Genomic DNA, 25,295 nt, shown 5'->3' with positions numbered 1-25,295 from the left:
TCCAGTCCTCAGCGTCCTGGGGTTCGGGCGGTCCGGTCCGGTCCGGTCCACGGGGTACTGGGGTCCAGGCGGTCCGGTCCACTCCTCGGGGTACCGGGGTCCAGGCGGTCCGATCCAGTCCTCCTCAGGGTGAGCGTCCGAAGGCGCGGCCCACTGCTCTGGGTGCTGGCCCCAGGGGAGGTCAGGCCAGGACCCCTCCGGATACCGAGCGAGGGGTAAGCCGGGCCCAGTGGGAGCTCGGGCACCCACATCTGCCTTCTCCGACGGCCTCCTCCTAACTGAGGGCTGGGACCGGGTTTTTATACTTCCTGTCCAGCCCCCTGACTTCCTGGGGGCGGGAACAGGCCAAGGGGGCCTTGCACTTCCGGTCCCGCCCCTTGACTTCCTGGGGGCGGGGATAGGCGGCCAGGCCTCTGCCCGGGGCTGCAGGGTCCCTAGCCTATGTCCAGTCTCAGGAGCATGGGGGAGGGGACCCCCCTCGCTACAGGACCCCACAGAAGAAGACACAAGTGGAAAGGGGAGAATAAAGAGAAGCTAAGCCCTTGGGGGAAGGAATTATACTGAGACCCAGTTAAATTGTCAGCACTTCTCCAGGTTTTAGTGTGGGATCTAATGGACAAAAAGTGGCTAAATACAATCCCACTCCTCCAGTAATGGGTGTAACAGGAGAGAAGGCTGATTCCTTGAGAGAAGGCAGGGTATGGAACAGCTGCTAGGGATGGAAGCTGGGCTTCTTGGCAGAGTCCAGGAACCAAACCACAGCATCTGCAAGGAAGGGATTCCCCACAGAGGGGTAACATCCTCTCTCACAAAGGGAGAGTCTCCCTGTGGTGGGCCAGCATCACAGCGCCCCTTTATGGCAGGGGTAGTATGGGGTGTCGGCATGTCACCACTCTCCAGTCCTTATGTTCACCTCTCTAAGGGTGATTGGTTATGGCCCCTTGACCTTCTTCCCCACTACCACCGCTGTCTGGCAGGGTAGCGCAGCCTAGTGGCCAGAGTCCATACAATCTCCCCTTCACAGACAGAGAAGCACGGCCTGGCGGCCGGAGTCCATACAATCCCTCCTTCACAGGCAGGGAAGCACAGCCTAGCGACTAGAGTCCATACAATCCCCCCTTCACAGGCAGGGAAGCACAGCCTAGCGGCCGGAGTCCATACAATCCCCCTTCACAGGCAGGGTTTCAAGTAGTGCCTCAGCTTGGCTGACTCCCAAATCCTGGCTCACAGGCCCTCCCTCTGCAGGAGCTATCAGAATGCATCCTTCTCCTCCAGCAGTCAGCCCAGACTGAGCTGATCTGCAGGCTTTTATATCTGTTCTCCAGTTGGAGCATGCCCAGCTGAGCTTCTGGGGCGTGGCTTCCTCTGCTAGGAAGGAAGGGTTAACCCCTGCTGTACCAGTGCGGGGCCGCTCTGCCCTGTCACACTCCCCCTGAAACTTTATTAATCCTATAGCCTGTTCCCATCTCTGCCCACCCCACCCCCACCTCAGCAGCTCCAGCTACCCAAGAGAGCAAGGACCAGAGGCCTTCCTGTTCCTGGGACAGAGGAGTAGGTTGATGATCTACCCAGATGTGAGTGTTGGCTTTCCCCATGCCCACGGGCTATATTCCATGCAGGAGAGTGCACAGGAACTGCTATTCCTGTTCTGGATCTAGGCGGGGCTTCAGTTTGCTGGCAGGAGACTGTATGTGAGAACTTTCAGTTGCGGGGCATGGAGGTTTGAAGAATATGGGGCAAGGAGGGAAGGGATTTGCGAAGCAAGAGCAGAGGATCAAACACTTCCTAAATGTGCATCAGGATTATCCCCACTTGCAGAGGTGGAGAAAGTGGGACACCAAATGGGAGAGTGACCTGGCCAAGATCACGCTATCACTCAGCAGCAGGGCTGCAGTACAACTCATTCCTTGTTCTCATCACTGTACCCTGCTGTATGACCCTCCTCTATCATAGCTATCCTAACACTTCTGGAGTCAAATCAAGGCCCCAGCCAGGAGAGAGGGACTGTTCCCACCTGCTCTGCCAAAGGAGGGGAACAGCCACTGGTGCGAGGTGATCTGAGAATGGGAGGGACAGTGACTCCTGCCTCTGGGCCTGTGCAGTACTGGGGTTAGGGGATCCATGCGGGAGGGTTCTGGAACCTGAGGGTGCATGTGGGCACCATGAGCTATAGACACTGGCGCAGGGCACAAAGTCCAAGGGCAGCTCCTCAGACAACTCCTGTGATGCCCAAGGAAAAAGAACAGGAGCATGAGAGATTCAGGCCTACTGACCCATGGGCACTTCCCATAGAAGAGGCTACACATTGCTCCAGCCACAGCCAGCAGGATCCCACCCACAAGCTAGGTCCTTTCTGTAATCTCCTCCCAGCCCCACAGCTTCCTTTCCACCCCAGCCTCAGCAGACCCCTTCCATCTCCCTATTCTCTTCACCACTCTCCAATACCAGGCTATTTCCATAAAGGAAGCAGGCTTGTACCAGAGTTCACTCACCACTAGGTCCTGTCAAGGCCTGGTGTCACAGCTTTCTTGCTGGGCTAGCACCCCCGCCCATAGTCGCTCTGGCAGTTTGTTGGCTGGGAACTCAGCCCTTCAGCCAGGTGACTGTCCTTCAGTCCGCTCCTTTCTGGGTTGTGCTCATCCCAAACGAAAAGTCCAAAAATGTTTTTAACAGAAACAAGGTCTTCTGTCCCTTTGGGGGCTCTTCCTCAGCCTGACTTTGGCTCTGCCTGCCCTTGCTGGCCTTGGTAGCCCTTTCTATGGCCTTGTACTGGTACGTTGTCTTCCTTGGGGATGGTGGGAGAACCCAGTCCTGTCATGGATTCTAGGTTCAGCCCCAGGGCCCTGTACCAAACAGCTAGGTCTGCTCCTCTACCTTTGCTGCGGTTTTCCCCTCACGTGGGGCTCATTTGGTAATCAATTTGGCCTAGCTCCAGGCTTTACAGCCCATAGGTCAAGCCACCCTGTTACATACCCTCCTCCTTAAATCCAGCCCAAACCAGAGGCAAGTTCTCCTCTTGTCCAAGCTTCATCCGTCACCACCTCGTCACTGTCACTGGCTATGCGCTTGTACAGCCTGCACACAATGTCTCTAGCTTCACTGCTAGCTCACTCACCAGAATTAAGAGTCAATCCTTCTCTTCTGCAGTATCCCAGCGCTCTTCCTGCAGCCACTCAGTCTCATTAACAGCTGCTTGAAGAGCCTGTTTTGAAGCCGTTAGCGTCTCCTGTAGCCTTTTTGCTACTGCTGCTGCATCCCCCAAAACCTTTTCCTTAAGGGTCCGAGGACCCACCATGGACTGCTCCACCCTTGTGTTTGTCCCCACTTCAGTCTGCTTCATCTCTGTGCTGACCATTTAATCCTTCACCTTCCTGCAACACCTGACAGGGTGTGTTGGTGGAGGGTCTGCAAGGTCCACGGCCATCCCTGCCACCTCCACGTTGCCTTCTTCATGTCTGTCTGTGCCAGAGGACACCTTCTCCTTTCTTTTTACCTTATTGGGGCCCTGGCTCCTCCTTTTGCCACTCAACAATTTCTTAAGCAGGCCATGTCTTTTGATATGGCCTGTTCTCTGCACCAAAACAAAGAACTCTTGTCACCATCTTGGCATTAGGCCACACTTGTACACTTTCTCATGCGCTGCTCTCCTGGGCTAACCTTCTCAGCACAGCCCAGGCATGCTCTCTGCATCTGCTCTTTTTGTCCCTGGGCATAGCAGACCCCAGGTGTGTCTCTGGCCTTCCAGGCCCGGAATACCATTTTCTTACCCAGCCCTTCTGACAGCAAATGATTTCCCTTTGCAGGATCTCTCACAGGTATTGCTGCTGCTCCATGAAGTTTGCCATCTGTAGCTCTGCCTGCACTTCCTACTGCTTCTGTTGGTTTTCTAGGAACTGCTGGAGAAATCCCTAGACCAGATTTGGCTCCTTAACCAGTTCCTGGAACTGAATTGGGAAATCCAGTGAACAGCTCAGTCCCTCCATACACCCGCTTGGGAGGACAGATCTTCCTTCAGCAAACAAGACTTCCATCAGCCCTCAGCGATCACAGAGGGAATTCAATCCTCCCGACTATGCCAATCATAAATGAAACTACTCATCTTTACATGTCCCCTTGTGGCTGGGCATGGAATCACACCCATCCCCTACTGATGGTTGTTCCAGCACCATGGCACTTTCTCTGCCTGGAAACTCAGCCTCCAGCTGGGTCACCACTTTCAGTCCACCCTCCTGGGGCCCAGCTTGTCTCACACTAAAGGTCCAAAGAGGTCTTCCCGCAGAAAAAAGTCCTTCTGCCCTCACTGGGGCTCTTGCTCAGCCTGCAGCCCCCTTGCTGGGCTTGGAACCCTCTCCAGGTGTGTGTATGCCCCCTTCTTTGGGGCCAGTAGGGGAACCCAGTCCCACCCTGACACTGGTAGCAGCCCAGGGCCCTGTACCCAACAGCTAGGTCTGCTCCTTTCTCTTTCCTGCAGTTTCCTCTGGGCATTTCCTACCTCTCTTCTCAAGTTCCCCTCTAGGCTTTCCTTGCTGCTCTGAACTACCTACCTCGTTCTCATTCCTATTGATACCCCAGCTGGGCCGTATCACCACTGAAGTCTGGCTCTTTAGGGGGAGGTACATGGTGCCTTTCAGTAAGGGATCATTCTGTAATCAGCTTGGCTAAGCCCCAGGCTGTGCAGCCCAGGGGAAAGCACCCTGGTACACGCCTGCTCTGCCCACTCCCACTGTTACTGGGCTGGGGTCCTTGCTCCACATTTCAGACCTGGTTTCCAGAGGGGCTGAGTACACAGAGGCCCCACTGCCTGGAACTGGAGTTTGCTTGTTCTGGTGACTCTGACATTCAGGCCCTTCATCATTCAGAGGCTGACAGGTGTGGTGAGGGGGCTGGAGAAACCCCACTGCTGATTGGAAGGAGGTCAAATACTCGGGACTCTGGGAGCTGAAGGGTTCATTTGTTCTGCTGCAGGAAGTGAAGCTGGGGAGCGGAGATGCCATGTGAATGAGAATGCATGATGCTCTCTTCATGGCTCAGGGGCTGGAGCCTCCTGCCAGAAGTGCTCTCAGGAGCCCAGGCTTGAGGACCTCTCTGGGGAGCCACTTGCTAGGAGCAAAACAAGGGTAGCATGTTTATGGAGACATCTGTCTCCAAGGGCTGGGTGCCAGGGACAGGGGAAGCTCTCACCCAGGCTATGTATCAGGGATCCCATTTCTCCCCCAGTAGACCCACATGTCCCAAGGAGTAAATGGTTCTTACCTCCATGAAGGAGCAGGGTCTTACATCTCAGCCTCTTTGAGACCCAACACTGCTTGGTCTGATAGGACAAGGTCCCCATTGCTCCCTGAGGTGGCTCAGCTGCAGGCTGGGCCCATACGGGAGGCTGTAACACATCCCAGAGCCCGGAAGACAGCTGGGGAGGAGGCTCCTATTCATTTCACACCCAGAGACCCTGTAGAAGGGCTAAGGGGAGAATAAAGGGCAGGAGGTGAAGCTAGCTGTGAGCCTCTTTCCTGTCCCCACCTCCTCAAAAGTGGGGTTTTCTGAGCTTCAGCTGGGCAGATGGGCTGTATCCCTGATACAAAGGCCCTTCTGCACCATGTGGGGCAGGGAGAGCTCTGCCTGAGCGCAGGGGGAACGAGAGTAAGTGGAAGAGCTCATTCCCCAAAGGAAGGAATTTTGGGGGTAGAGGGAAGAACCCTGCTCAACAGAGAGGGGAAAGAGTTTATGTCAGTGCCAGGGGGCTCCATTTCCCCTTCCACTAGCCCCCCATTTACAGTGAGACAGAGCAGTACCTGCAGCAGAGAGCAGGAGTTGCTGAACATGAGATGGGAAACTTTGAGGGCATCAGACGAGGCACAGCCCTTGAAGCACCTTGGGTACCTGGCGCAAGTGCAAGATTATATGGAACTGACGCATCACGTTGGCCGTGACGTCCTCCTGCTGTGAGGGAACGAGAACCTCTCACAGACTCAGATGTCCCCAGTAATCGGGGGATTAATGGCGCCTGGAACCAGCAGCATTTCCATCCAGCAGCTGCCCATACCTGAGGGATGAATTCACTGTTCTGATCCCCAGGATGAAGTCTTGTCCTCCCTAGTGTCCAGCCCAGGTGAATGAAGAAGATCAGCAGCCCCTGCTGACTGAATCCTCCCGTTCTCTCTAGAGCAGGCCCAGCCCTGCCAGCAGCAGGACAAGCTTCCCCTGTCCATGTGCCTCAGTCCTGCCTGGTCAATCGCCATCACCAGTCAGTCCTTGACCTCCCAGGCTGTCAGTGGTGGGAGCAACTCTGGATGGTAATTTGGGTGACACGGCCACTAGGCCACTGGGAACTGGGTGCAGCCCTGTGGGGCAGGCAAGAAAGACTCACAGAGGGCACTTAGGGGACTCTCCTGCCCTTCCCAGGAGCGATAGCACCGTGTCCTAAGTCCATGAGGAAGTAACACTTATAATTAATTAGCCTTGCTAAAGAGCTGAGTTGGAGCTGCTCAGGAGACAGATTGTCTCCCTCCTGCTCATGGAGGTGAATTCATCTCTCTTCCCAGTAGCACCTGCTCTGACTCACATTCTCCACCAGGCTTCTTGCTGCCAGGCCAGCGAATGGCCATAGGATGGGAATGAGGTCCCAGGTCCCTCCCCAATCTCCTGAGTCTAATGCAGCTGTTTACCTTGTCCCCTGTCAGCTGCTGGGCTTCCCCCAGGAGGGAGTAGCCGAGAAGCAGCCCAGCCTGGATGACACGCAGCCCGGGGTCGTGTATGGCCAGCACTGCCGTCAGAGGAAGAATCTTCTCTGCCCCTCCAAGAAGAATTTTCCAAAGACCTAAAACCAACAGGATGTGAAGCTTTAGCAGATTGCCCAAGGCCAGGCTCCAAATCCTGGGGCATCACCCTCTAGTGGCCCCATGAGGAAGCCACTGCCGGGGAACCAGCCACCCGCACTCCCTGAGCTGTCTCATGCCAGGCAGAATGTCCTTACCTTCCCCAGCTTGGTCGTGTTCCTGTAGCCCAGGAGCCTGCTGTCCTGGTGCCAGTCCCAGCACCACAGATCTTCGGCCTCATGGATGATTAGCCCTGGGAAAGAAACACACACATTTGTCATTCTGGCTGCAGTGCTTGTGTCCTTCCAATCCCATTGGTTGCTGCACAGTGGACAGAGTCCTCGTTTCATGCCTGTCCCAACAGAATTGCAGGGGAGGGGTGCAGAATAGAGAAAGAGACAGACAGAGACTCATCCTCCATCAGGGGTCAGCCTCAGAGAAATTGGCTGGGGTCCCAGTCTCATTCTTCTATCGGGTGCCATTTCCCAGCTGGTTCCTTACCCCTCTGGTGCAGCAGCAGCTGGTAGAGCTGGTAAACCCCATCCCTGGCCTGCTGGCTGAGGTCCTGGCCTGGGTCACTGATGAACAGAGCCAACTGTGCCACATGGTGACCCAACCTGGGGAACTCTGCTGAGTTCTAATGGAAGGGAGAGGGAGAGGGGACTTCATCAGCATTTTCCTGTCAGCTTCCAGTTCCCCCCTGGGCCAGGAGTCTCCTTCCCCTCAGCCCCTCTGCAGGAGATGCTAGAGGATAGGAGCTAGAGCTAAACTCTTAATTTTCTCAGCCCGCAAGGGAGCCTGGAACACAGGGATGTGAGCAGGGCCCTCCATGAGGATTTGCTTTCCCCGCTGCTCCCGGATGACAGGAAGGCATGAACCCGGAGCATGGTCCCCTTAAAAGCTCAGACTCACCACTGAACCAGGACAAGAAGAACTTGACTCAAGCCAAGCTCATTCTCTGCTCTGACTCTGCCTCCACAAGAGGAACACTCCTAACTCACAGCCCCTGCAGCAGCAGATCCTACAGCCCGTTTGAGCCAGCTCATCTATGCCTGGAGTCAGGAAGCTGGGGTCAGAGGTCACTTACATCAAATTCAGGGAGCTTGATGGTGGATCTGAGCAGGGTCGTGCTGCTCCTAATGGCCCTGGCTCTCTCCTGGGACACCCTGGACATGATCCAGAAGTTGATGTGCTGTAGGGGAAAGAGGCAGGTCAGGATCAATGGGCAGGTGCACGTGTTGTGTAAATGACACACACCCCTCCCCAACCCCAGGAGACTGAGACATTGTGTGCGAGGTGGAATATCTGATTCATTGATCACAGAGCTTTAGAAGAGGATTGTTGCCCCCAGGACAATGCTTTTATCCTGCAAGTCACAACTTATCATTGTCTCTCTAGATTGGGACAATGCTCAGTGTCGGGGCTGGTCCCAACATTCTTTAACAGCTCACCAGGAAGAAGACAGACCTCTGACCCCTCCCTGGCTCTCAAGTCCTTGGCCGGATGACTGTGAGCACAATCCCCTCAAGAGTCTTAGGGCCCGTTAGAGAGAAGGGCTGATTTCCTTGGGTCCTCCTCTTTCTCTAGGAAGGAGCCTGTGCCTCGTCTGTGAGAACCATCTCCTGGAGCTCACAGGAGGGGTTCAGACTCTCACTCCCCAAGCCAGCCAGGGGCCCTGTGGTTAGTGCTCAACAGAACCAGGCAGAGCTCTGGCTTGAAGTCCCAGCTCCTTCCTCTGTCCTTCAAGGAGGAAGGGCCTGACACTGCATTGCACTGACTGCTCTGATTAAGGAGGGCCCACTGGGGGCTCAGCTAGAAGGACAGCCTGGAAAATGGATCTAAGAGTTAAGGTAAAATTGCCCCCATCCCTCTCATGGGGCTCACCTCCAAGATGTAGTGGAGCCTGTCGGTATCTGGGGACTCCATCAGCAGGTTCTCCAGAGTGGCATCCAGGAGGTCTGGCAAGACTCTATGCAGATCCTGCAAAGCAAGGGAGAGCCATGGGTCAGAGTTAGGGAAACTAGGGCTACGCCTGCCACAGGATGGGAAGAGGGGTCTCTGGGAAGCACTGGTGAGACCCCCAGACATGTATTCTGGCCTCTCTCATTCACATCCCACTGCAGGCAATTAGCCAGGATTCGTAACAGGATGACATCTGGCTCTTCAATCCATGATTTTAGAATGATCTACCTGGACTTGGGTGGTGTCCTTCTCTGTGCCCAAGGTGAAGATAGCATGCAGGGCAGCTCAAAGGAGGTGGGTCTCCAGTTCTGGCTCCAGGACAGGTGTCATGGTGCCAGCAAGAGAAAGGAGCCAGCATTAGACTGTGCAGTGTGGGGGTTGGACTGGCACCAACGCGGATGTGAATCTGCAGGAAACTAGGCAGAGGCTGGCAAGAATGGAAACTGAGGCACCAAGCCAGGGAATGACAAGGCCAAGGCCTCACAGATGGACAGTGGCAGGATAGGAATAGCGCCTGTTCCCTGGACCCTGCTGCCCCTCCTCTATCTGATCCCAGAAGTAAGACTCTCCCCAAGGCCTCTGTAACATTACTGGCATGAAAAGAACAGCCTAGCCAGGAGAGAGTGAACCCTCCTGCCACCTCTGCCAGAGGTGCCACCCTTGGGAGCTGACCTGTGACTGGGAGGGGCAGTGACTCCCAGCCTTGGGCCTGAGCAGGTTAGGGGAGCTGGGTCGGGTGGTCTTGGTACCTGAGGTTGCCCACAGAGATCAGGGAGTTGGCTAGGATGGTGCCAGGTGAAGAGTTATCAGGAAGCTCCTCAATGAGCTCCTGTGAGACCCAAAGGAGACAAAGGAGTGTGTGAGATTCAGGCCCCACTGACACTTCCAAGTGATGAGATTACACAGCCAGCACCCCACATGGACAGCAGGATCCCCCCACCTGTCTCCCACTCTTCCCATATTTTCCTGTCCATCAAACATGTCCCGCTCCCAGGATTCCTACCCGGCTTAGTCCTATTCCCCTTCTTCCATCCTGCTTGTCAAAACTTCCCCCATCCAACACCATCCTGACCAGCAAGCTGGGACCATCTGATTCCTTGTCCCCCAGCCTCAGCTGCCCCTCCAGTCCCACGATTCCCTCACTGCCGACTAGTTACAAATCTCAGAATTTCTCCCATCTCTTCTCCCTAGTCCTCAGCCCCAGGAATCCCTGTCCTCTGCTGCTCCCTCCAGCTCCACCCAGCACTCATCCATTGGCCTGGGGAGACCCCTGCCCATCCCATGTCTCTGTCCTCCCTCCAGCTGCCAGGAGCCATGTCTCACTCACCACAATCCTCGTCACCACAGGCGTCTTGCAGCAGTGCGGCTCCAATGTGTTCTGCCCTCTCTGCTGTACAGTGAGACACATGGGGTGGATGGCGTGCAGGAACATGAGTTGCTGGGCCTCATCCTGCATCCAGCAGGAGTGGGGTTAGGGGAGAGAGAGCCATTTAGCCAGGGACCTCCCTGCCCCAGCCACATCAGCTGCAGGACTCAGGCCCCAATGCGGGATAATTGGGACCCACCCATTGTCCAAATCACCTATGACTCCTATACAAGCAGAGTCAGAAACTGGGACAATGCCTGTGGGGGGAAGAGACTCTGGCTTGTGTGGGGGGGTCTCAGATCATGGAGGAGAAAGGTCCCCATTAGGGATGGTGGATCATTAGGGACAAGACCTTCTGCAGGAGGTTGGGGTGCTGTACCTTTTCTCGGACCTGGAGCTGGTCTCGGATGTTCTTGAGAGCAGCCTCCTCTGTGGCTACGTCCACCCATTCCTCTTCCTGCTCATCCTCTGAGTCCCTGGGGGTCACTGCACCAAGGACAGAAGAGGACAGGGTGATTCCTACTTCCACTCAGGGGAAGGATGGGGCATGGTGGGGAGAGCAGGGTTAACGTCCCCACTTCCCAGCTAAAGGACCCAGGGCACATCGAGCCCCACACTCCCTCCTCTCAGCAATGTGCCTTCAGCCCCCAATAGCTTTAGGAGCCCATAGCAGAGAGCACTGTCCTGGACTCCCTAGGAGGTGTCTGCCTCCTACCCTGGAGCATCAGAGACTAAAGTGGTAGAAGCTGCCCCCACTCCCCAGTTTCCCTTGCTGCAGGGGCAGCTGTGTGACTGCTGCTGGTGTCAGTGGGGTTCACGTGGCTCAGGCAAGACACCTGAGCTGGGGACCCGCCCCCATAGCAGTGGTCGAGTGCCTGGGCCCAGGGTGTTCACAGCCCCCTCCTCACCCCTTCCTGAGCCCAGCCTGGCCCTTCACCTGGAACAAAGCAGCGGCGCCCATCAGCCTCTCTGCTGCTGAGTCCCCGGTGCTGCTGCTCTCCCATAGGGAGAGGGCCTAGCTGCTGGTGTGGGACAGGGATCCTCCACCTCCTGCCCTGGAGAGGCTGGAAGATCCTCAGTGACCAGGCAGGGTGATGTCTCCTGCTGGGAATCAGGGCTGGGCTCCTGGGGCTGGTGCTGCCCACACAACAAGCCCCAGAGCCACCCTGCCCGGCTCCCCTCCTGGGCTGGGTCCTGCTTGCCCAGTCGTATCCTGAGCCAGCTCCATTTTTGCCTGGCCAGTGCCTCTCCCACCTCAGCACCTGCGCTGGGAGCAGGTTTCCTCTGCCAGAAGGCTGGGCACTTCCACCTCCTGCCCTGGCTGGGAGCTCCTTCCCCACCAGCAGAGACGGAGGGTCCATTCTGCTCCTGGGGAAGGTGGCAGTTGCTTCCCTCAGGCTCTGGGACCACCTGCAGAGCCTTCTTCCTGAACATCCTCTGGAGCCTGGACATCCTGGAACCAAGCAGGGAGCAGGCGTGAGTCTGGGGTCAAGGCAGCCTCTCACTAACAGGCCTTTTTGGTTCCTCCCCATTCCTCCTGCAGTCAAAGCAGCTCCTCCACCTTTCACAGGGGTGAAGGAAGTGCAAGCTACACACACGGGCAGAGTTTACTGCATGATCTGCTCCTAACAGAGGGGAGGGATAGCTCAGTGCTTTGAGCATTGGCCTGCTAAACCCAGGCTTATGAGTTAAATCCTTGAGGGGGCCACTTAGGGATCTGGGGCAAAAATCAGTTCTTGGTCCTGCTAGTGAAGGCAGGGGACTGGACTTGATGACCTTTCACGGTACCTTCCAGTTCTAGGAGATTGGTATTTCTCTAATTACTAACATTCTCCCTTGTCATACCTGGTGCTGCAATAACTGGGAGTCTCATCTTTTTCAAGCACTGGGATCAGTCATGAAGACCATCAATCACTTTGGACAAGCAGCTCCCTCCTGCCATCCCAGGCCACACTGCCCCCTCCCAGACTAGAGAAGGAACAGAACCCAGGAGTCCAGACTTCTCCTGGGAAACCATTCCCCACGTCAAATTCCCTAGGCATAGCAAGCCCAAGGCCCCCTCCTTTCCCATTCTCAGCAACTCACAGGGTCTGGCCCAGCTCAGAGACTCTCAACCTGGGGAACAGTCTCCCACAAGGGAAGGGCTGGGAGCCCTATTGCTGGGATCTTTCCAAACACACTGGAGACAGCCCTGGAGAAGCCCCTCCCCGGTCTGAGAGCGAGGGGTTCCTGGAGAGTGTTTGCAAATCCAGTCTCCTATGGGAGAGCTTCTCTCCCCCCTTTTCTGCCTCTCCCCAGAGAGACAGGGAAGCCACCAAGGAACCCTAATGCCATTCACTGACTCTAGGTGATGGAGCTATGGATGGCGGATGTTCAGGGTCGCCAGCTGTCCCTCACCCTCCTCCTCACTCTCCAAGCCCAAGGCAGGCTGGAGAGCATGGTGACCTGAGTTACCCTGCCTAGCCAGTAGGCAGGGTGATGGCAATGGGTGATCGACTGGCTGTGAAAAAAATAATCTGTCTTATTGCCAAAGGACAGAGAAACTCGGCCAGCAACAGGGGATGCAGAACACTGCCCTAGTGCGGGGGTGACAGCGCCTCTCAGCTCATGACATCCTGGCACTTTACACACCTTCCTGGAGCCTCCCAACTCCCCTGGGTTGTAGGGACAGGACCCCAACCCTACTGATGGGAAATGGGCTTGGAGAGGGGAAGCTACTGCCTTAGGGTCACACCAAGTGTCAGAGCCATGGATGAGACCCAGAAGTCCTTATTTCGAGGCCCCCTTCACTAACCACTGCTGCACACTCCCCTCCCACAGCTGCAATTACAACCAGGCCCTCATGTCCAGTCCCCCTGCCTTTGAGAGGGAGTGTGCTCTGCAGCAGTGACTGGACCAGGGCATTGGGAGGCAGGACTCCTGGGTTCCATTGCTGGTTTTTCCTATTGGTTCCATTGCTGGTTTTCCTTTTCCTGTGGGACTTTGGGCAAGTTGCTCCCCTCTCTATGGCTCTGTCCCCAGCAGTCAAATGGGGATTTAATACTTTCCCACTATTGGAAAGTACTGAGAGAATCCCCCAGCAAAAGCTGCTCTGACAGTGCTAAGCAGCATCTGTCCATTAAAGGTCCAAGCACACTGTCCAGGAGGAGGAGTGCTTGGCTCTGGGGTTTCATTTCAGTCCAGTCTACAGAGAGGGGCCCAGCCATGGAGTTTGGCTCAAGGAGACCAATTCTCCAATTTGTTAAGGGCATTTTGAATTCCAGGCCTGTGCTCCAAAGTGCTTGGTGTCATCTGCAAATTTTAGAAACATACTCTCCACTCCATTTTCCAAATCATTAATGAAAATATTGAATAGCACCGGACCGCAGACTGATCCCTGCTGGACTCACTAGGTACACGCTCTCTGTTGGACAGCCAGACATGGAGAAGGACTCTTGGAGTATGGGCTTTCAACCAGCTGTGCACCAATATTATACTAATTGCATCAAGGCCATATTTCCCTAGTTTGCTTCTAAGAATGTCCTATCGGACTATTAAAAGCCTTATTAACACCAAGATAGATCACATCTACTGTTTACCCACCTCCACTAGGCCAGTAACCCTGTCAAAGGAGGAAATAGGATTGGTTTGGAATGATTTGTCCTTGACAAATCCATACTCACTAGTCCTAAGAACCAAATTATCCTGTAGGTGCTGACAAACTGATGGTTTAATAATGTGTTCCAGTATCTTTCCAGGTATGGAAGTGAGGCTGGCTAGTCCGTAAGTCCCAGGGTTCTCTTTGTTCCCCTTCTAAAGATAGGTCCTGTCTTGTTAATGGATGGGAAGATGTTCCTTTTCGGGGATCTCAGACGAGAACTGGGGCAGAGCACCTGGTTTGTTAAGGCCACAAAAGTGGAGGCAGGAACCTCTTCTCTCCTGCTGGCCAACAACCCCAGGTACCTAAAAGAGTGGGACTCATATCCCTGAATGGGGTTTCAAAAAGACAAAGGTTAAAATTTGGCCCCAACCATTTCTTGTTTCCGCAGACTAGACATTTTAGCAAAGCTTGGAATTCCTTCTTGCTAAACACCATGACACTCCCCTTCCTCGTTCACAAAGGGCTTTTACACCCCTTATCTCACCCAGGCTCACAACTGCTCAGAGTTGGAGAATTGTCCCTCTTCCCATTGGACAGCTGGGGAGCCTGAGGCACAGAGAAGGGAAGTGACCTACCCAAGGGCTTACACAGCAAGGTGGTGGCAGAGCCAGAAAGAGAAGCCACCTGTCCTGACTCCTTTTCTAACAGGCAACAAACCCCCAAGAGGCAGGGATAGAGCCCAGGAATTAAGATGGTGGGGAAATTTTATTGAAACCGTTTCTATCAGAAAATCCCATTCAGACTAAACCTGTTTGGTTCTTGAAATCGTAACAAGTGGGATGAAAATTCTTTGCAAAAATATCTTGTTGCAAGACAAAAGCATCTGCTGTTTCTCACAGTGTGTTAAATTGTCTTGTTGAACACAAAGAGGGGACACTTAGATCTCAAAAATTAGAGAAGATGCTTCAGTCTGAGCTAAGTACTTGCTGCTCTTAACTTCAAAATAATAAAATACAAATAAAATAGAATATTTCAGCTATTCTATTATGTCATAATCTGATCTCAGTAAAAGTGATAGGACACCTTGGATTATGCACTGCTCCTAGTAACACTCTCCAGTGGATCCCCATCCTCCACCCACCAGGAGGGAGGTAGGAGCAGATTGTTATCCCCACTTGAAAGAAAGAGAAGCTAAGGCTGAGAAAGGAGAATTGACTTGTCTTAGTTCACACAGCCAGTCAGTGGCAGAGTTGGGAATAGAACCCAAGAGCTCTGATTTTCAAACTAACCATTGGATCTTGACTTTCATACGTTGAATGACCTGAATAAAGTGCTCTCAAATGTGTTCCAGACCAATGACAGTGCATAGTAATTATTCAGCAAGTATTTTAGGAGAACTGGAATGTTGGAAAGAGTCATGAACTGCTCAGAGACAATTAATGCAGAGAAGCAGCAAAATTTGTCAAACATATGACTGGTTATGACTTATTTACTTGGTCTTAAAAGAGAACAGCAAGGATCTGAGTCTCCTCCCTGTCAATAATCCCCAGCTCAGCCAATCAAGGTAGAAACTGAGCGATGAGAGGCTGAGGGTTCTCACCGGAGAGCCCAAAGGATGGTCCAGGTCACCAGTGGGGATCATGTTCTGAGCACTATTTCAGCCCCACATTTCTGGGTAGACCTCCCACAATGGGAGCTACAGAGCACCCCCCACGACACACCCATGCACCCACCTACCCACACACACGACTACCTCCTGGTTTTGGGAGGGGAACAGGGAAAAGGACAAAAGAAGCAAGAGAAGAAGAGAAATGAGGGAGGGATGAAGGAAAAGGTAAAACCAAAAGGACAAACCATAATGTCCCCAGCGATCCTAAGGAACAAAATCCTAAATGGGGAATAAAATTCTGCCACCTTAAGCTAGTGTTTTCCATGCCTAGAATTCAGCTGGCACCAGATGGATCAGAATGAACAGGTTCCAAACCTCTTGGAGGCTCTTACCTTCTAAACAGGGACGTCTGCTTTCTAGTAAAGTCAGTAAAAGGAAAGGAGAAAACTTGAAAGAGGTTCCTTCTCACGCTCACGTACATGAACCCTAATACCCTCTCAGTCCTCAAGGAGAGACCTCGAGAAGGAGACTTGCTGAAGCAAAGCCACAGGGGTCTCCGAGGTTTTCCTGGACCTGCGCCCCTGTCCTGCCTGGCTGATGTCAGCATCTCTCTGTGAGGTCACCACTTCCCCACCACCTTTGACCAATAGTCTGAGGTCCTGCAAAAGGCCTTTGTGATGTCACGGCCACACCCCTCCCCTGCAGTGCTGATCTCCTGCCACTGAGCAGACACTTTGGAGGTTTGAGCTACTCCCTGTGGATCACCCCACTCAATGAGTGTTCATTCTAGGAAGCAAGCTGGCTAGACAGTGAAACATCAGACGCTGCTCCCAATGCTACACTCAGTTTTTCAGAAATTAGTAGACTTTATGGCCAGAAGAGATCATTAGAGTATCTAATCTCAACCCCTGCATATCACAGGCCTCCTGTATACCACAACAGCTACTTTTTGGGCAAACACATTCCAGAAAGGCATCTAGTCTTCATTAAATGACATTAAGAGATGGAGAATCCACCACTTTCCTTGGTAGCTTGTTCCTGTGGTGAATCATCCTCGCTGTTGAACAGCTGTGCCTTATTTGTAATATGAATTTGTCTCTTTTCACCTTCCAGCCATTGGGCCTTGTTATGCCTTTCTCTGCTAGATTGAAGAGCCTTTTAATACTTGATATTTTCTCTCCATTAAGGCACTTCAACACTTCAATAAAGTCACCTTTCAATCTTCTTTTGATAAGCTAAACAGGTTGAGCTCTGTCAATCGTTCACTAGAGGACATTTTTCTCCAGTCCTCAGAACATTTAGTGGCTCCTTGCTGCAACAGCTCCTATTTCTCAACATCTTTTTCAAATGAGGAGACCAAAACCGGATACTGTATTCCAATATCAGTCTCACTGCTGCTGTGTTACCTCCCTATCCTACTCACGGCTCTGCTCGTACATCTAATGATGGCTTTAGCCCTGTTCACCACAGCATCACACTGGGAGCTCATGTTGAACGGCTTGCCCAGTATGGCACCTAAATCCCCTTCAGAGTCACTGCTTTCCTGGATACACTTCCCCATTCTGTAGGTGTCGCCAGCATGCCTTGTTGCTAGGTATAGGACCTTCCATTTGGCTTTGGTCAAACTAGTTTTCTTTGAATGGGGCAGCTTGCCGAATGAGACAGATTGCTCTGTATCTCTGCCCTCTCCATGTCAGTAATTACTCCATCAGTATTTTGTCACTCACCAGTGTTATCAGCAGTGACTGTATGTCTTCTCCCAATTCATTAATGAAAAATATTTTAAAAAATTAGTCCTTGAGAGCTCCTTCAGACCCTTAGTACCCAGGACCTGATCCCCACAGCACAGTGAGAAAAGGCCGTCCAGCCCTGCTGGTACATAGGGGATAAGCACAGAACAAAAGGAGCTGTGTTATCCATAGGTTCTGAACAACATGTGGGGGTCAGCAGCTTCCACATGCACTACAGACCTGAAGTATAGACAGGTCCCATCCGTGTCTCAGTTTCCCACCCTGTAAAATGGGGAGAACAAACAAAACCTTGATTTGCTCTATTTGATAGTTGGGGAAACCAAGGCACCCAGCAGTGAAGAGACTCGCTCATGGTCCCAAAGCCAGAAATAGAAAATGGCAGGTCTTCTGATAGCAAGGCCTGGGACCTAGCCCTGGTTATCCTGGCCTCGCTGCTCTAACTTTAGTCACAGCCTCCATGTCTTTTCCTCCATGTCCTTTAACCCCACATCACTGCAGAAGAAAGATTTTCTGTCAGCCAGCTGGCTCTAATGCATGTGGATGTCATTCCAAAAGACGTGCTGTGGCTCAATCACATGTTAGAGTTGGCTGAGGGAGCCACTCAGTGACATTCTAGGGCATGAGTCATACAGGAGGTGAGACTAGATGCACATAATCGTCCTTTCTGACCTTAACATCGATCAATCTCCACATTTTCTGCTGCTAGGAAGATAACTCTGGATCTATTTTCTCTCATTCACTTTCAGTTGGAATAATTTAAATCCAGGCCAAAGGATTTTCTCCTCTGTTGTGTCTTCAACACATTTGAGAGCAAACAGTTACTGTTAGCCCACAGGTTTTCAGTTTCAGCCTGTCCCGGCGTGAGATGGCCAGGAAAGGGGTTGGAGCTCAACTGCACCTAGCCCAGGTTATGCAGCTCCCTAGGGTGAAGGGAATAAGTGCAGGGATCACGTGACAAGAAGCAGCATGTGACTGGGACCCAGGTCTGCTGAGAGATATGAGGGCAGCCTGTGCTCAACCGGGAGAGGGACCCCAAGGGAAGCAGGCCCGGGAGGGGCTTGTATTGTCCTTTAAAGGTCAGGGACAAGCCGGGAAGGGCCACACTGAGCACTTAGGACAAGGCCCTAGGAGGGAAAGACAGGGCAGTTGAGGTGATGGGGCATTAGCCCAATTGGTCTAGGGTCTCAGGGCCAGACACCCACAGGTGAAGGTTTTATAAGGACATAAGCCGGGGCTTATGCCCTTCTTCCCCAGAGTAGATTTCATAGTGGGGAAGTGAGTTAACAGAGGAGGAGGTTGATGTTCTACCTGCAAATGGGTGTTGTCCTTTCTCCTACCCATAGCGAATACACCATTCATGGGAAGCTCTCAGGACATGCGATTCCAGCTTCAGACCCAGAGGCATCTTCAGCTTGCTGCCAAGAGACTGTGTATGAGTCTTTGCAGTTGTGGGGTAAGACAGGCACTAACATGGGCATGGAAGTTTGGGAAATTGGGCAGAGGCCAGGGCTGGGCAGGGACTTCGGAAGCAAGAGCAAAGGATCAAACACTTTCTGAATGTGCGTCAGGATTCTCCCCACTTTTGAGAGGGGGAAAGTGAGGCACCACATGGGAGCGGTAGCTGGCCTATTTGGCCGAGCCTATGAATAATCGTGACAGCGAAAATATACAAGCTATTAAGTGTCAGAAGATGATTCATCAGGGAACTGGAGAGTTCAGGGCTGACCAGAAAATGTGCAGTGTACGACATAAATCAGTCTGCGCTCTGCCATTTCATTGGTCTTGGAGACAGGGCTACATCTCTTGGATAGGGGTTAGAGGATCTTTTTCTCAGACACACAACTGTCATTAGTTTGGAACAGAAACTCCATCTGCAATTTTGCTCACTGCCCCTGCCACAAACTCCACCCTCCAACCATTGTGAATCAGGACCAGGAACACCATTCCACTGTCATGTCTACATGGACCTGTGCACCTGCAGACATTACAGTTGGCACATGAACTGCTGATGGCGTTGTGATGTGAGCTGGATGAACCATCTAGCTGGCCCCCAGATCCAAAGTTCTCTCTCTGAGCAATTGGCCCTGCCCCCTGCCCCTCTCTTCATCCAGGAACCCCTTCAGCAGTATCTCTTTATGGACTGTGTCCCTCTCCTCCTTGGCTCTTTTGAAAGCAAGGTGGTTTTTGCTCCTCCTTGCCCTTATCTCCAAAAGCTCCTGCATGGTCCCCCTCCTTCTGACCCACTGCTGGCCATTTGTAGCACCCACAGTCCCAGGCAGCAGGCTTGGCCCAGCAAGTGTGGAAATGTCTTCTAATGGAATGAAACAGAAAGCAAAGTGAGGGATTCTTTCTCCCCCCTCCCATGGCAATACAATGAATATAGCCTCTTATCTGTCCACAAAGCCATGATTTGAAACACTGTGGAATGCTTCTAGATCACTCTTTCATAAATTCTGGTGTATACTCCATCTCACTTCTGCCCTTGGAAGAGTCACACGTGCACTCTCCATGCAGGTGTGTCAGTAACACAGATTTTACTTTAAAACAGTACAAAAGAAATTAAGAGGCTGGATCTGGCTAATGCAGGGAAAGCTAAAGTCATGTTTTGGGGACATTTACCAATTCTGACTCTGACTTTGTTTCATGCTCCATGTAGAACTTCCAAACATCCCCTTCCAGGAATGGAAGGAAATCAGGACCCAAATTAACACACTTTTGGATTAGAATGCAGCCTTCTGTAGGCAGTAGAGTGGTTTCTCACCAACCTTCCTCCCAAATCAAGCAACAGAAAAGCCAGGACCACACAGGGCAAAAGCATGCCTGCTGCATGAAGCATCATCTAAAGCCACCTTCCAAGGAGTTAAGGAGAAGGTAGGATAAAAAAGGATTCAAAATTCACATTGTCACTGCTGGATGGGAAAAGAATTTTCTACTCAAAGTATGCAGCTGTAGCATTAGATCGTGTACCCAAGATAACAATAAACTCCTCTTGCAAAAATAGGTCCTCAGGCCTGTTAACTATTAACAGTAAGGAAATCTGTATCTTCAAATTTCCCCTCTCTGTTTGGACATGCAATGAATACAAACCCCACACTGGGGAACAAGGGGTTAAGGAAATGCTGTGGTCTCAGCCAGCCACACCCCAACACACCTGCAGGGGGTGTACAGATTGAAAGAACTTGTGGGCAGACTAGGCAAGAGGAAGGACCTCTAGGTTGCAGGTCCTGAGGAAAGGAAGGATCTCTCCCTCAGCAACTGCCTGAAGGTCCCTCCCTGAGGGAAGGGGGGCCCTGTTTCTGTTATAGCTAGTGCTACAGACCCCCAGGATCTGATTTGGATATGGATAAAGAAGTTTTTAATATTTTGTAATGAAATAAATACTACAGGGAATTGTGTGATTATAGGACACTAACTTCCCAGTTATAGATTGGAGGACAAATATTACTAATAATAGTAGGGCCTAGATTTTCCTGGAGGTGATAGCTAACAGATTTCTTCATTAAACAGTTGTCGAACCAACAAGAGGTGATGCCATTTTAGGTATGGTATTGGTGAGTAGTGAAGACCTCACAGAAGTAGTAGTTGGAGAGGACAACCTTGGTTCATGTGATCATGAGTTGATTCAGTTTAAACTAAATGGCAGGATAAACAGAAATAGATCTGCAACAAGGATACTTAATTTCAAAAGAGCTAACTTTTAAAAATTAAGGGAATTCGTTAGGGAAGTAGACTGGACAGAGGAACTCATGGATCTGAATGTGGAGGAGTCTTGGAATTACTTTAAGTCAAAGTTGCAGAAGCTATCTGAAGTCTGCATCCCAAGCAAGGGGAATACATTTGTAGGGAAGGATTGCAGAACAAGCTGGATGAGCAAGCATCTCAAATAGGTGATGAAGAGAAAGAAGGACTACAAGGAACAGAAGATGGGAGGGATCAGCATGGAAAGCTACTTCTTGGAGGTCAGAGAGTGCAGGGCAAAAGGGAGAACTGCCAAAAGCCAAGCAGAGTTGGACTTTACAAAGGGAATTAAAACCAATAGTAGAAGGTTCTATATCCATGTAAGAAAGAATAAAACAATGAAACAAGAAGTGGGGCCGCTAATCTCCACCCCATCCTCAGTGCTTAAAGATTATCTAGGCATGGCCCAACACCTAAACAAATACTTTGCCTCAGGTTTTAAAGCAGCTAAGGAAGATTTTTAGAGGTTAATGGCAATGAGGATATGGGAGGTATAAATTACCACATCCAAGGTGGAAGTCAAACTCAAAACAGTTTAATGGGACTAAGACCTGATCTGGCCCTCCCATCTGTTCACGTAAAACATTACTGCTGTGTGTAGCCTAGAGATGATGCTTAATGATGTTTATATAGAAATGTGCTGAAAAGTAAGTAGTCTCAAAAATCTGTTTCCTAAAAACAGGCTTAACTATGGGAAAATGTGAGTAAAGTGAAGGGAGACAATTCAGAAGCAAATTGGAGATAATCTAGGGTTATGCCCTAATTTATGTTGTAAACATGTTGCTCCTAACTGGTTTTTACAAGGTTTGCTGGTTAGGGATATGAAACTGCAGGCCAGCAGCAGAATAAACCTTTCTACTAAAAAGATCAAATCCTGTTGCCTTGTCTACCTTAAGGGTAGACAAGAGTTGACCCCTGGCATTCCCTCTCCTTCATTGCTCAGACAGCCAGTGAGCTGGAGGAAGATAAAAATGCTCATGACTATGAGAAAGAACATGGTATCTCCATTTAGTCTTCTTGGTTGCTGGCAACAAGGATGTTGGCATCTGCCACACTATTTTTGTGGGCTCCAATACCACTTTGTTTATAGACAGAACCACACAGAAAGGTCTGCTGACCCAGTCTATGGAAGGACTCTTGCACCTCCTTTACCTGTGTGTATAAAGAGGAAGCAACCTTCTTTAGCAGGTCCTGGTATGCCCTGTAGTCATCCTACAGAGAAGACAGCCAGACACCACCACCTCATCTGGTGATGTTGAGGAGGCTTACGCAGGTGGCTGAGACATAGCTTCTTGAACCTTCTCCACAGGAGGCTCTGTCAAGCGAGTTTGGTCTTGCACGATACCAATGCTGGTACCAGGAACAAATGTCCCAAGTCTCTTGCCGAGGATCTAGATGTGGGAGGAAATCCTTATGGGTTCCAGTAAGACCATGGGTAGGGGATGGAACCCCAACCTCTACCAGAGATTTGAGTCTCTGGACCAGTGTGGACCCTCTGTTGTGTACCAGAAATGCAGCCCTCTTACAGAAGGTGAACAATGCCTTCAGTCCCAAGAGTGAGGGACAGAAGAGCCTACTTCTGGCTCCGAAGGACAGCCTGCGTCTCCTGACCAGGAAGGTGCCAAACCACTTGGTGCTGAGGTCTGGTGGTGTGCTTCTGGAGATGTAAGCACAGGGGAGAGCTTGCTAGGCTTGCCTCTTGATGGTACCGGACAAGATGATGGACTGGAGTAGACCCAGGTAACCAGGGATGAACAACTCTCACAAGCTGCTTATCATCCACTGGTACCGGAGAGGTAGATTTCTGTGCCGCCAGAAAATCTGGTGCCAAAAGTCACAGTAGATCTTGCACTGCAGTGTATGCCTCCAGTACTGGCGGTACCAAGAGGGTCTGCTGCTACTGCATCAAAGGGGTCAGTACTGTGGACTGTACTCCAGAACAGTCAGTCAGTCTCAACAGCATCAGCTATCAGCACCGGGGAGTGCCTCCTCTCCAAGGACACTCTACCTTGTTTCCCAGCATGTTTGCTGGTCAATGGTACCAGCGACCTCTATTTTTTGTAGTACGAGTCCTTCGAAGCACCGTGCTGGTGCTTCTTTATTGGTACTGGAGAAAAGAGCAGCGCCAAGACTTGGCGACGTCTGGACAAGCATTCCTTACAGATGCAGACATGCTTGGTACCCACTCCAAGCAGACAGGTTCCAGAGGCAGGTACAGGGCAGCCTCTATGAGATGGTGATGAAGTCTCGTTTCTGTCTTTTCTGGTTTAGGGCTTCAAACCCCAGCAGATCTGGCACCTGTCCCAGACATGATCCTAACTGAGGCACTTTAAACACTGAGAATAAGGGTCACTCACCAGCATGGGTGGAGGTTTAAAGTTTGGAGACTGAGGCATACCTCAGGAGAGGGTGTCAGTATCCAGAACAAGTGGGAACCAACAGAGCCACTAAACTACACTATAAAACTACAAAACCGAATGCCAACTATATAAAGATGAACAATTTCTTTGAAATGGGAGAGAAACACTTGTAGAAGCAAGCCAACATGCTCTGACTACTGTCCGTGGGTAAGAAGGAACTGAGGGGGTTGCGGGCAGCTCCACCCTTTCTATCATTGTGCAGCAGCACAAGGCAGTAGAGGGCACATGTGCTGCCCAGATGGGTATCACTAAGGGAAAAATCTCCAACATTGGTGCCGTGGACACGTGCACACCTGAAGTGGAATGGACACATGCAGTCACTAGAAGAACACCCTGCTAAGCACCCTCAAGACCTAGGCAGGAGCATGCCCAGCATGGACCAAATCTTAAGAGAATTAAGTTAAATGTTAGTAAATCTCTGACCATGTGCAAACTTCAAAACAAGGGATGCTAGAGCTTCAATGTAAAGGGCACCAGATTTTTCCCCTCGCTTTGTTTTCAGCAATTGCTGAACCGTTTTGGCTGAAATTAAAATATAAAAATAAAGCCTGAGGCAGACACATCCAGCGTAGAAAATTTCAACACAAATGGTTGGAGTTTACCAAAGTTAAGTCTTACAATGGAAAGTGTTGGGCAACCTTTATACTGTAATGTTATGCCATACAACAACCAATGGTGTAGTCTGTCTAGAATACTGTGTGTGATATTGGTTACCCTCAGTTAAAATGGATACTTCAGAATGGGAGGGGAAGGGGTTCAGAGAAGAGTGATGAGAATGATCAAGTGCCTGGAAAAACTCATGAAGGAAGACTGAGGTCATTTACCTTAGAAAGGAGACAAATAGGGACATGATATAAGTATATAAAAGTCAATGGGAAGCAGATGGGGAAAATCTTTCTTCTGTTAAAAGATAAGGGCATTCAATTAAAAGGTGGGAATGTCAAAGGAAACACTTTTTCACACAATGTGTGATTAAGCTGTGGAACACACTGCCACCGGAAGTTGAGGTCAAGAAAACATTTACTCAAAAACTGCTCTATTTCAGGTGTGCATCTGGATTGGAGTTTTTTTTTTTTTGGTCAGCCATGTCTGTTCAGTCCACACACCAAAGCTATATAGGGCTGTGTGGGAGAAATGCCTTCAGTTCCTTGTCTATCCAAACTTCCCATAGAGAACAGCCTGACACAGAAGGGAAGAGTGGGTAGTGGAGCACCCATGCCGGGGGGAGGGCAAATCTCGAAAAATCAAAGTTAGTGCACTGGATTAATAATATTTTCTTCTTATTCCAGTAGTGTCTCTGTGCATGCTCCACTTCAGATGACTCCTAAGCAGTATCCCCAAAGGGAGGTGGGAGCGTCAGAATTGAGTTTAGAACGCAAGACAGAATTGTGTTACCCAGTGCTACTTTGGATCTAGTGGCATGGATCAAGGCACAGTGCTTAGAAAATGCATGTATTGAAAACTATGTAACAGCATTACATTGCTCAGATACTGGAATGTTTTTGAGAAATGCCATGGACATCGCTTGCAACCTGGTAGTATGGGCTATCATCCTGCGGGAGAGGGAGGGAAGGTTTGAGGACCAGCTTCATAACAAGCAACAACGTGAGAGCCACCTCAACAGTCTCTGGGTGGAGACTGTGGACCCTTTGGATCTATCTGCGATGGAAACAACCAGTCTAGGGGACTTCTAAAATTGCTTGGTTCTATCTAAATAGAAGGCCAAGCTGTTATATGACCCAGGAGCTGTAGCCAGTTCCTTACTGAGGTATGAGAACTCCGTAGAATGGTACTGACCAGATTTAATAAGGTTATGAACGAGGAGGTAGATGCTGGCTGTCAATGAATCCAAGGATGCCCCTACAAAGTCTATTTTCTGCAGAGAGGTTAATGTGGATTTTCTTACATTAAGCTGAAGATCCAATTGCAGGAAAAGAGAAAAAAGTCCATCTAAGTGGATGACAGTACTGCTTTGTATCATGGACTCTTGATCAGCTAGTAGCTGAGATACAGGAAAACTATAGAATGGAACTGGATGAGATCTCTGGACAGTCTGA

The 25,295-nt window shown here is 51.0% G+C and overlaps 1 long non-coding RNA gene across 1 annotated transcript in view; it reads left to right on the top strand.

The window, feature by feature from the left end:
- Positions 1–25,295, top strand: part of LOC142046342 (uncharacterized) — a 934,987-nt gene that overhangs the window by 376,560 nt on the left and 533,132 nt on the right. The gene's annotated exons all lie outside the window — the stretch shown is intronic.

The sequence above is a fragment of the Chelonoidis abingdonii genome, chromosome 2 (assembly GCF_003597395.2).
Source record: "Chelonoidis abingdonii isolate Lonesome George chromosome 2, CheloAbing_2.0, whole genome shotgun sequence".
Classification (NCBI taxonomy): Eukaryota; Metazoa; Chordata; order Testudines; family Testudinidae; genus Chelonoidis; species Chelonoidis abingdonii.
The sequence above is the reverse complement of the archived record's forward strand: the minus strand, read 5'-3'. Positions and strand labels throughout refer to the sequence as shown.